This window comes from Pseudophryne corroboree, chromosome 3, assembly GCF_028390025.1.
Source record: "Pseudophryne corroboree isolate aPseCor3 chromosome 3, aPseCor3.hap2, whole genome shotgun sequence".
Classification (NCBI taxonomy): domain Eukaryota; kingdom Metazoa; phylum Chordata; class Amphibia; order Anura; family Myobatrachidae; genus Pseudophryne; species Pseudophryne corroboree.
Window position 1 is genome coordinate 591,481,202 of NC_086446.1, and position 13,357 is coordinate 591,494,558.

Consider the following 13,357-nt stretch of genomic DNA (forward strand, 5'->3'; position numbering starts at 1 on the left):
TATACTGGTCACCACAATGCAGCACAGATATTAAACACTGATCAGGAGAATAGAACTGAGTCTGACACGGAGCTGCAAGATACAGCAATGGACTACTGTACTTTACTACTGTATACTGGTGGTCACCACAATGCAGCAATGTACTACTATATACTGGTCACCACAATGCAGCACAGATATTGAGCACTGATCAGGAGAATATAACTGAGTCTGACACGGAGCTGCAAGATACAGCAATGGACTACTGTACTGTATTACTATATACTGGTGGTCACCACAATGCAGAACTGTACTACTATATACTGGTCACCACAATGCAGCACAGATATTGAGCACTGATCAGGAGAATAGAACTGAGTCTGACATGGAGCTGCAAGATACAGCATACAGCAATGGACTACTGTACTGTACTACTATATACTGGTGGTTACCACAATGCAGCACTGTACTACTATATGCTGGTCAACACAATGCAGCACAGATATTGAGCACTGATCAGGAGAATAGAACTGAGTCTGACATGGAGCTGCAAGATACAGCAATTGACTACTGTACTGTACTGTACTACTGTATACTGGTGGCCAACACAATGCAGCACTGTACTACTATATACTGGTCACCACAATGCAGCACAGATATTGAGCACTGATCAGGAGAATAGAACTGAGTCTGACACGGAGCTGCAAGATACAGCAAAGGACTTCTGTACTGTACTACTATATACTGGTGGTCACAACAATGCAGCACTGTACTACTATATACTGGTCACCACAATGCAGCACAGATATTGAGCACTGATCAGGAGAATAGAAGTGACACAGAACAGCAAGATACAGCAATGGCCTACTGTACTTTACTACTATATACTGGTGGTCATCACAATGCAGCACTGTACTACTATATACTGGTCACCACAATGCAGCACAGATATTGAGCACTGATCAGGAGAATAGAACTGAGTCTGACATGGAGCTGCAAGATACAGCAATGGACTACTGTACTGTACTACTATATACTGGTGGTTACCACAATGCAGCACTGTACTACTATATACTGGTCACCACAATGCAGCACAGATATTGAGCACTGATCAGGAGAATAGAACTGAGTCTGACACGGAGCTGCAAGATACAGCAATGGACTACTGTACTGTACTACTATATACTGGTGGTCACCACAATGAAGCACTGTACTACTATATACTGGTCAGCACAATGCAGCACAGATATTAAACACTGATCAGGAGAATAGAACTGAGTCTGACACGGAGCTGCAAGATACAGCAATGGCCTACTGTACTTTACTACTATATACTGGTTGTCACCAGAATGCAGCACTGTACTACTATATACTGGTCACAACAATGCAGCACAGATATTGGGCACTGATCAGGAGAATAGAACTGAGTCTGACATGGAGCTGCAAGATACAGCAATGGACTACTGTACTGTACTACTATATACTGGTGGTCACCACAATGCAGCACTGTACTACTATATACTGGTCACCACAATGCAGCACAGATATTGAGCACTAATCAGGAGAATAGAACTGAGTCTGACACGGAGCTGCAAGATACAGCAATGGACTACTGTACTGTACTACTATATACTGGTGGTCACCACAATGCAGCACTGTACTACTATATACTGGTCAGCACAATGCAGCACAGATATTGAGCACTGATCAGGAGAATGGAACTGAGTCTGACATGGAGCTGCAAGATACAGCAATGGACTACTGTACTGTACTACTATATACTGGTGGTTACCACAATGCAGCACTGTACTACTATATACTGGTCACCACAATGCAGCACAGATATTGATCACTGATCAGGAGAATAGAACTGAGTCTGACATGGAGCTGCAAGATACAGCAATTGGTTACTGTACTGTACTACTATATACTGGTGGCCACCACAATGCAGCACTGTACTACTATATACTGGTCACCACAATGCAGCACAGATATTGAGCACTGATCAGGAGAATAGAAGTGACACAGAACAACAAGATACAGCAATGGCCTACTGTACTTTACTACTATATACTGGTGGTCATCACAGTGCAGCACTGTACTACTATATACTGGTCACCACAATGCAGCACAGATATAGAGCACTGATCAGGATACTAGAACTGAGTCTGACATGGAGCTGCAAGATACAGCAATGGCCTACTGTGCTGTTCTACTGTATACTGGTGGTCACCACAATGCAGCGGACCCGTGTAAACCACGTGAAGTTCGGGGGGGTACGGATCTCCACGAACCGGACCCGCTCATCTCTAGTACTGTACACTACAACTTTACAAACCACTAAGTAACAAATAAAGGGCTTAATTCAGTAAGTTTGGAGCTCATGCTGGGGGATGCCCAGCATGCTGACTGGAGCCTCCCCCATTGATCAAGCAAAAATTGCAATCGCAACGCAATTTCTGCTTGTTAGCAGAAACTAAGGAAGCCTCATGCGGATGCAGCTTAGCTGCGCCCGCAGGAGGCCCACCGCCATCATCCCGATCATGGTGGTTGTGTGTGATGTCACGCAGCCTCTGCAATCACGCCCCCGACTCAGACTTCCAACTAGCTGGAAATGGCAGCTTGGTGTCTCAAGGTCATCTCTGCATCAAGCACGGCATCTCAGCATCACGTACGGTGGCGCAGCGTGCAGCATGGCATCTCAGCAGTGCAGCATATGTACAGGTATGCGGCTCCTTCCTTATTGATCAATCCGTTTAATGAACTGGTCGTAAGAATTTAACTTAAGGGCCCTACACACAGGCCGATGGCCGGCAGAGGTGCCTGACGGCTGATGCTGCAGACGGACAACCCGGCCACAGGGGTTTTGAGGGGGGGAGTGAAGTTTCTTTACCCTCCCCCCCCCCCCCCCTCACCTGGCCCTACAGCCAGATTGCCCATATTGGCTTGCATGCATAAATGAGCCGGCTCCAACGATTAACGAGCGCGGGGCCGCGCATCGTTCATCATTGGTGCATACACACTGAGCGTTATGAATGATATCTTGTTCATTGATGAACAAGATCGTTCATGTCGCTCAGTGTAATCGGCCAGTGTGTAGGGCCCATTAGACATTTCGTGAGGAGAATCTGTATAGTGCTTTAAGTGCACTGAGCGAGTGTGGTATATGTCAACATGAGAATGTCAACATGGTCATAATGTCGCCATTGCCTATGACAGAATTCACCATGTAGATGAAATGTTGACATGTTACAATGTTGACATATCGTCCCTGTGACTTATCTATTCCAGGTAGCTGTATTCACAACGGTTACGTGATCATCATCAAGGGTGTAATTCAGACCTGATTGCTAGGGTGCATTTTTTGCATCCCTGCGATCAGGTAGTCGCCGCCTACAGGGGGAGAGGGAAAAGCGCTGTGCTTGTGTGCGTTCAGATGTGTTGGAGAGCTGCACAAACTAATTTTGTGCAGTCTCTGCACAGCCCAGGACTTACGCTTCCAGTGCGATGATCGGGGCCAGAGCTGACGTCAGACGCCATCCCTCCAAACGCCTGGTCCCTCCTGCGTTTTCCGGACACTCCTCAAAAATGGTCCGTTGCCACCCACGCTGCGGACCATCACGCCTGCGCATTGCAGTGCATATGCATGTGCAGTTCAGACCTGATCGCCCGCTGTGCGAAAACACACAGCAGCGATCAGTTCTGAATCGGCCCCCAGGTCCATAAGTAGGGTGGTGCAGAAGTTGCTCAGCAGATAGCGCATTTTCACTGTGGACACATTGGCCGCATAAACCCATAATTGTCTGCCTATGTGCCACCACCAGCTGAGGTGCTGCCCGCTGTAACGTATTATAATAGCAGTGTGCCTGGCTCCTTCTCTGCCGGACACACGGCTGTTAATATACAATACAGCAGGCAGTGCTGCATGTGAAGTATCAGTGAGTATTTCTGCCCTAACCCTAAATCCTATGCCTAACCCTCCCTCTGGGGCCTAACCCTAATGTTGACATTCTGACAAGTCAACATTTTCACCTGTCAACATTCTGAGAATATCAACACGCTGCCTGCTGACATTTTGATGTTAACATTATACCTGTTGACATTACGAAGGTTGACACTGTTAACCTTTTGACTACATCCCTGCTGAGCATACAGGGCAATTAGGCTGCAGTTGGACCATTCTACCTACATCCTTCTTTAGAGTGTTGGATATTACTGAGTGCTTCTATGTGAATGGTGGATGCACATTGGCACACTGGCATACCTCTCAAATATCCAACTTTGGGTGGGACAGTCCCATTACGGGGAGCACACATCCTTGCTCTGCTATACATCTATACAATGCAGGGACAGTCTCTTTAGACATAGAAAAGGCAAAAGTAATGAGTGCAAAATGGGATGAATGTTAACATTTTTACGTATCACAAAAGAGCCTTAAAATTGGATGAGCTATACTTCAGCTAAATAAGCATATGCATCCCTAAAAAATACACACACATAAAAAAAATGAATAGTTTAAAACACTCAAAAATCCTAGTATTCAACCCCATACTGAAAACAGCCTAATGTTAGGGAATTCCAGCACGGTTTGAGACCATTAGAGTCGGTGAGAGGGTCTTCTGCTAATAACAGCCGCTCCTGTTCCCTTAGAGCTGTATGCGCTCATCGGTACTTGAGATGCCGCCTGGACTTAAACCTCTAGCAGTAGGGGCTCACACAATAGTCTGGAGACCTCAAGGTAATTAACCTGTTGTGTAGCAGCTGGCAAGGCAGAGTTAATAGTAGGCAGACTAGATACAGAAATGGTAACTGCAGATAGGCTTTGCAATATCATTGTTACTTCAGTATCACCCAGGTCTTGTTCAGCAGATGTACTGAAGATTTTCTCAGCTACAGGTTGAGTATCCCCAATGCTTAAAGTGGTCCTAGAGAAGTGGTGGAACTCACCCCCCTCCCCATGGTGCCCAAGCAACAAGGTATTGCACCCGCCGTAGGCGCGCACTGCAAAAAAAGGGGCTTGGTCTCCAAAAGAATGGGGCGTGGTCACACAATAGTAATAATGCCCACAGTAGTAGCACTCCATAATACACATAATGCCCACCACGGTAGCGCTTCTTATACAGTGCCCACAGTGGTAGTCCACTGTACTCGTAGTGTCCACAGTGGTAGTGCCCTTTATATAGACCCCATAGTAGTGGTGCCCCTTATGCAATGCCCGCAAGAGTAGTGCCCCTTATGTTCCCAGGAGTGATGCCCCTTATGAAGTGCCCCCTTTACAATGCCCTCATTAGTAGGGCCCCCAGTAGTAATGCCCTTAATGGTAATGCCCCTGTGTAGTATTGCCCCCAGTAGTAATGTTGCCTGTAGTAATGCCCCCAGTCATTTAGTGCCCTAGTAGTTATGCCCCCATTGGTAATGCCCCTGCAGTTAAGACCCCAGTAGTTTACCCCCCTTTAGTTTAGCCTCCCAGTGGTAATGCCCCCAGTAGTTTGCCTGCATGTAGATTACCCGCCAGTAGTAATGCCCCCCTGTAGTTTGCCCCCTTGTAGTCTAGCCCCTGTAGTTATGCCTCCAGTAGTTTAGCCCCTGTAGTTATGCCACCCTTGCAGTTTAGCCCCCAGTAGTAATGCCCCCAGTAGTTTGGCCCCTGTAGTTATGCCCCCAGTAGTTTATCCCCCCTGTAGTTTAGCCGCCAAGTAGTAATGCCCCTGTAGTTACGCTGCTAGTAGTAGTGCCCTCCTGCAGTTTGCCCCCAGTAGTTAGCCCCTTTGTGTTTGCCCCCTTGTAGCTTGCCCCCTTGTAGCTTGCCCCTAGTTGCTTGCCCCCTTGTAGTTTACCCCCTTGTAGCTTGCCCCCAGTAGTTTGCCCCCTTGTAGTTGGCCCGCAGTAATAATGTCCCCTAGTAGTTTGCCCCCAGTAGATGCCCCCCAGTAATGTCCCCCAGTAGTTTGCCCTCAGTAGCTGCCCCCAGTAGTAATGCCCGCCAGGAGTTTACCCTCGATAGATGACCCGCCAATAGTAATGCCCCCATAGATGCCCCCCAGTAATAATGCCTCCCAGTAGTTTGCCCCCAGTAGTAATGCCCCCCCAGTAGTAATGCCTCTTGTTGATGCCCCCAGTAGTAACGTCCCCCTGTAGTTTGCCCCCAGTAGATGCCCCCTCAGTAGTAATGCCCCCCCAGTAGATGCGCCGCTGCACTAAGGAAGAAAAAAACACACCATACTCACCGAGCCCCGCTCCCGCTTCCAGAACGCTGCAGTCCTCCTCTCTTGGCGTCTGCTCCTCAGCACTATGAGAGAGACGTCATGACTGATGTCTCTCCCATAGCGCACGCCGCACAGTGACAGCGCCGGAAGCCGGAGCTCAGTACTGAGCTCCTGCCTCCGGCTTTCGTTGTAGAGGAGAGACGGGCGCCCGCTGGTAACACAATCTCAGCGGGCGCCAGTCATCTCCATGTGCGGCGCCAGGGACACATCTGGTTAGGTGAGCCAGAGGAGGTGGAACTGCGTTCCGTCTCCAAGTGGAACTGACGGAATGCAGTTCTGCCCCGTTCCGGCTCACTTTGACTCCTGAGTATCCCATATCCAAATATTCCAAAATACGCAATATTCCGAAATATGGAATTTTTTGAGTGAGATAGTGAAACCTTTGTTTTCTGATGGCTCAATGTACACAAACTTTATTTAATACACAAAGTTATTAAAAATATTGCATTAAATGACCTTCAGGCTGTGTGTATAAGGTGAATATGAAACGTAAATGAATTGTGTGAATGTACACACACTTTGTTTAATGCACAAAGTTATTAAAAATATTGGCTAAAATTACCTTCAGGCTGTGTGTATAAGTTGTATATGAAACATAAATGCATTCTGTGCTTAGACTTAAGTATCATCGCCATGATATCTCATTATGGTATGCAATTATTCTAAAATACGGAAAAATCCGATATCCAAAATTCTTCTGGTCGCAAGCATTTTGGATAAGGGATACTCAACTTGTATTAATAGTATTCATCAGAGGGTCCTCTACTAAATTCTTTCTCTTGCTATTCTGGGACTCTCATTGGTTTTCCAACTGGTAGGACTAGACTCCCTGCCTAATACCAACAGCAGATCCCACCTTTCACTCCAATGGGTCCACTGAGCACGGTAATTTTTTCATGAACTCTCATCAATTATTCTGGAGAAATTCTAGCAGGGACTCCTAGGACCTACTATCATACCATACTGCATATACCCAATCTTGTCCGATCTTGGAAGCTATACAGTATTGGGCTGGGCCAGTATCAAGTGGGAAACCATCTGGGAATACCAGGTGTAGCAGGTCGGAGTATTGGGGAAACTCTGGTCTAAAATTGACAGCAGATTCATCATTATTTTTTCTACACCTGCTGCCAGTTCTCTTGGCAATCACCTAATCATTTCCCTTTCATTCAGTGACAATGATCAGAACTATGACCTACTGACATTTTACACTATATGTATTGTCTATTCAACTGATGTATAGGTGACCCAGATGTGTTACTGAGAGAAAATAGGCATTCTCTTCATCACAGTGACAATGATCAGAATCATGACCTACTGATGCTTGATACTTCTGCAATGTATGCATTGTTGATTCAGTTTTTGCACAGGTTTCTTAGAGGTATTATTAAGAGATAACAAGTATTTTCCTTACCAGGAATTTGTTGTACACCCAATCTGGGATAACATTTATCTGAGTATCGCTATATGTTCAATCCAGGGCACCACTGGGTAGAATTATCCCAGACAACTATTTGTTGAATCACTTTAGTACAATTACTGTATGCTTCCTCTTGTTATTATCACTGAAGAGAGAACAAATGTGTTTCTGACCTTGGTGATATCCAACGAACACAGGTGCGCTCTCATAAGTCCAATTTTGGACTTGTATCTTAGTACGTACATTCTCGCTACCCCTGCCGCGCTAAAATATTGTCTGATATTTATCAGTATATAATAAATTAATTTTATAGGCGATGATATATTTTAATGAATTAAATAAAAGGTCAATTTTATATTCTTACAACATTAGAGACTCATATGAGTTTATTACAGCTTTGTTTTTGAAGAGTGCGCCAAACAAAGAAGTCTTCTCTCTTTTCTTTGTTAGTACTTCAGGCAGAGCCGTAACTACGTGTGTGCCAAGGGGGCTTGGCACACAGCGCAGTTGCCCTGGGGGCGCACGGCCAGCGGCATGTAATGAGTCAAATTGACTCATTACATGCCGCCTCTGTGTGCGCCGTGCGCCGCGCTGGAGGAGAGAGACCAGCGCCGGAGGCAGCGGACAAGGAGGAGGAGGGAGGGGGAGCAGGGAGCCGCAGCAGCGCTATGTTATTGGTAGTAAGCGCCGCTGCAGCATCCCCCTCTCCTTCCGTATTGGCTGCCCGGCAGCCAATACAGAAGGAGAGGGGGATGCTGCAGCGGCGCTTACTACCAATAACATAGCGCTGCTGCGGCTCCCTGCTCCCCCTCCCTCCTCCTCCTTCTCATCTCACTGCCGCCACCGAGGGAGCAGCACGTGGAGCCTGTCAGCGGGGAGAAGGTAAGTATATCCCCCCCCCTCTCTCTCTCTCTCTCTCTCTCTCTGTCTCTCTCTCTCTCTCTCTCTGTCTCTCTCTCGGACACCGCCTGCCGCAATGTGTAAAAAATGGGACTGGCTGCCGCAATGTGTAAAAAATGGGACTGGCTGCCGCAATGTGTAAAAAATGGGGACTGGCTGCCGCAATGTGTAAAATGGGGTCCTGGCTGCCGCAATGTGTACAATGGGACTGGCTGCCGCAATGTGTAAAAAGGGGGACTGGCTGCCGCAATGTGTAAAAAATGGGACAGGCTGCCGCAATGTGTAAAAAATGGGACTGGCTGCCGCAATGTGTAAAAAATGGGACAGGCTGCCGCAATGTGTAAAAAATGGGGATGGCTGCCGCAATGTGTAAAAAATGGGACTGGCTGCCGCAATGTGTAAAAAATGGGGATGGCTGCCGCAATGTGTAAAAAATGGGACTGGCTGCCGCAATGTGTAAAATGGGACTGGCTGCCGCAATGTGTAAAAAATGGGGACTGGCTGCCGCAATGTGTAAAATGGGGTCCTGGCTGCCGCAATGTGTAAAATGGGACTGGCTGCCGCAATGTGTAAAAAGGGGGACTGGCTGCCGCAATGTGTATAAAGGGGGACACCGTCTGCCGTAATGTGTAAAAACGGGGACGCTGTCTGCTGTAATTGTAAAAAAGGGACGCTGTCTGCCGCAATGTGTAAAAAGAAGGACCGGCTGCCGCAATGTGTTAAAAGGAAGACTGGCTGCTGTAATGTGTAAAAAGGGGGACTGGCTGCCGCAATGTGTAAAAAGGGTCTATCTGCCGCAATGTGTAAAAAGGGGGACTGGCTGCCGCAATATGTAAAAAGGGGGACACTGTCTGCTGTAATGTATAAAAGGGGCTCTACCTGATGTAGTGGCGCTACTGTGCAGCGTAATTTGAATAATGTAGACTACTGTGCACCGTAGTAGGAATTGCTATTATTTTGTGGCCACGCCCCTTCCCCGTGAAGCCACGCCCCTTCCCCGTGAAGCCACGCCCCTAGAAATTTTTGGCGCGCCTACGGTGCGCTCTGCCCCTATCTTACATGGGGGGGCGCCACTGTCATTTCTTGCACACAGCGCTAAAATGCCTAGTTACGGCACTGACTTCAGGTTATATTTTATTGACTTTTTAGACACTATAGCAATGTGTATAGTGACCGTTAGTCATACTATCACACGAATGCTGGTTTTCTTTCTCGTGAATTTAGATATCTTTTGACTGGTGTGGAGCCACACACAATACGTTCACTAAGGTATGGTCACTGAAGACTGCAGGACTGGATATGCACTGGTTACCTGACAATGATAACTGAGGTAATAAGGTGTTTGTTGCAGGTGAACACAGCCAGGTGATGGTTAACAGCTGGAAAACAATCAGGTGCTGGGTGTGTACAGTGAGTGAAAGCAGAGTGCTGACAGCATGAACCTAGTAGTAGAGAAACTTGCTGGATAAACTCTGTGACTAGGCTACAGTCTGTAATAACACTAAATAGCTAAGTTGTGATTTGAGAACTGATCTGGATGTACTGAAAACCGGTAGCTGCAGACTTGCTGTTGGCACGGCAGTGGGTAACCACAGACACACAAGTTGGATGTGCACAGAACCAGGGCTGGCAAGGTGTATTCACAGAGACTTGGCAGGGTCCTGGACAAGCAGCAGAAATGAACAGAGGATAGCAGGTACAGGGCAGGAACCAACAGGGCATGGGTGCAGGACTGGCAGATACAGCACACAGGGTCCGAGGCAGAATATAGGAATGCAGGTACACAAAAGGCAGGGAACCAGGACTCAGGAACAGACAAGCAGGCTGGGAACTGTACAGGGTGCAGTGACCATGTGATGAGGTCACTAGGTGCAGGAGCTAGGGAATCTTACTGGCAACAGGAACTGGCCAGAATCCCTAATGAAAGGGAGACAGGCCAATCATAAGAGACATCATGCTGGAGCCAGGTAATGAGGCATTCCAAACAGGTGTGCTGCTGCACATAGCAGCCGTCATCCTAGTTGCTAGGAGACAGCTGGATACATACAGGAATGAGTTGCAGCGGTGACTCTTAACATCTACAGTTTAGACATATGGGGTGGGATGTAATGGAGTCCGAGCTCGCCAGATATGCAGGATGCCGGCCAAACACATACTTTTTTAAAGGGGCAGTCACTTAAAACGCATAACCATGTCCTGTAAATTATTGCACCTTTAAAAAAGCATCCGTGTTCAGCCAGCATCCCACACATGAGTCAAACTCGGTACATCCCGCCTGTGGCATCATATACACGTAGGGCTTACTAAGAATAAATGTTTTAACTTATAATTAATAATGCTTCACTGTTGCGATGTATATGGATAAAACAGGATAGGATTCTCTTCCTCAACCACCATCAGAATTTATTCATATACTGAATGCTGAAGGGTTTACTTAGCTTGGTGTTTGCCCAAGTTTGTAAACACAGGAGTGTTAGGGCATTTTTTTAAAACAAGAAAATTTACTAAAGAACAAACACAGGAGTGTTTGTATAGAAGTACAAAATACAGGTGGACATGGATCAAATTTTGTACAGATCAGTGAGATCTGTGCAGGTTTCTCTGTTTAAATATTTAAAAAACATAAAAAAAACCTCAGTGGGGTCCCCCTCCATATGCATAACCAGCCACAGGCTCTTTGAGCCAGTCCTGGTTCTAAAAATAAAGGGTAAAAAATGTGTGAGGTCCCACCTCTAATAACCTTGTGGTTTCCACTTCTAATTAATCTTAATGGGTTAACATCATAAATAAATATGTCTGAGTGTGCAAGGGTGTTTACTAAACTAATTTCTATGGTGTGCAAGTCTTGTCATTTTTAATATTTATCTTACAGGGGGACTATAGGTAACAGCTGGCCCGTCAATGCCCCACATGCTGGTACTTGTGGTTATCCAAGTAGTAGCATGTGGGGGAGGCTTGCTGGGATCTGTAGTACCTCCTGTAAAAGACAATATTAAGTCTATTTTTTGTCTACCTTTTGTATGTCGACCATTTTCATGTAGACCTTTTAACCATGTCGATCTTTTGACCGTCAACCTTTTGTACTGTCTACCTTTTTCATGTTGACCTTTTGAACCTGTTGACCTTTTGGCCCTGTCGACCTAATGTCTGCGTAACATATGGTATCTATCTATTGACTGTCTAACTAGACACTGTCTATTATCCGGATACCATACAGCAAAAGTCACTGTTATTGTTATATATACTGTATATGTTCATTTCAAAGAACTATAATTAAGTATTTATGCTGAACCTCAACTGAATGAAAGTCATTGCAAAAACATGATGTACTTTTACTAATAAATATAAGCTTATTTCCCTCTCTAATATGTTATTCCCAAACAAAAGTGCAACATTTACTGTAATGCATTTCTATTAATTGCGTACAGGCTTAGTTTCTATTAAGAAAAATAAATAAATTTCATGGCACAAATAAAGATGAAGATTTAAGTAATTTACTATCAAAACTTGAGGTTGTGATTTTAAAAGAAAACCGTATATGGTGGGAATTAGTAACTATGGAAAGATATTTGGCAGATAAGATGGTCCCGAAAGGTTTGATGATCTCTAAATTGCCTAGCTTTGATAGCTCAAATGAAGAGTTTATCAAAGACTGGGAACAGATTTTAAAACATTGGGGTAAATTTACTAAGATTCGTATTTTCCCGTTTGAGGTCAAAGTTCAATCACGAATGACATCGAAAGTGTAAATATGCAACTTTTTGAATTGATTACGACTAATTTACTAAGCTGCCGTATTCTGCATTTTCGGGTTTTCCGATGTCGATGTCATTCGTTTTTTTTTGGCAGTGTTTTACGTGAGTGACTTGTAAAACACTGCCGACTTTAATACAATGAATCTCGGCCGGATCTGAGAGATCCGTGCTGGGCTTCATTGTGCACCTTGTAAAAAAAAAAAAAATGTTTAAATGTTAAAAAAAAATTGCGTGGGGTCCCCCCTCCTAAGGCAAACCAGCCTCGGGCTCCTTGAACCGATCCTGGTTGCAGAAATATGGGGAAAAAATGGACAGGGGTTCCCCCATATTTAAGCAACCAGCATCGGGCTCTGCGCCTGGTCCTGGTTCCAAAAATACGGGGGACAAAAAGCGTAGGGGTCCCCCGTATTTTTGAAACCAGCACCGGGCTCCACTAGCTGGACAGATAATGCCACAGCCGGGGGTCACTTTTATACAGTGCCTTGCGGCCGTGGCATCAAATATCCAACTAGTCACCCCTGGCTGGGGTACCCTGGGGGAGTGGGGACCCCTTCAATCAAGGGGTCCCCCCCCCTCAGCCACCCAAGGGCCAGGGGTGAAGCCCGAGGCTGTCCCCCCCATCCAATGGGCTGCGGATGGGGTGCTGATAGCCTTTGTTCAAAGTGATTGATATTGTTTTTAATAGCAGTACTACAAGGCCCAGCAAGCCTCCCCGCAAGCTGATACTTGGAGAACCACAAGTACCAGCATGCGGCGGAAAAATGGGCACGCTGGTACCTGTAGTACTACTACTAAAAAAATACCCCAATAAAGACAACACACACACACCTTGAAAGTATAACTTTAATACATCCATCCACACCTCCATATACACATACTTACCTTATGTTCCCACGCAGGTCGGTCCTCTTCTCCAGTAGAATCCATGCTGTAGAAAAAATGATACTCACATAATCCATGGTTGAAGGCTCCTCTGCTTGTAATCCTTTTGTAATCCACGTACTTGAAAAAATAAAAAAACGGACACCCGACCACGA

General features: G+C 45.9%; 1 pseudogene; it reads left to right on the forward strand.

Annotated features, from left to right (window-relative positions):
• The first annotated feature begins 7,190 nt into the window (after nt 1-7,190).
• On the forward strand, nt 7,191-7,308 carry LOC134897730 (5S ribosomal RNA; annotated as a pseudogene).
• The last annotated feature ends 6,049 nt before the right edge of the window (nt 7,309-13,357 follow it).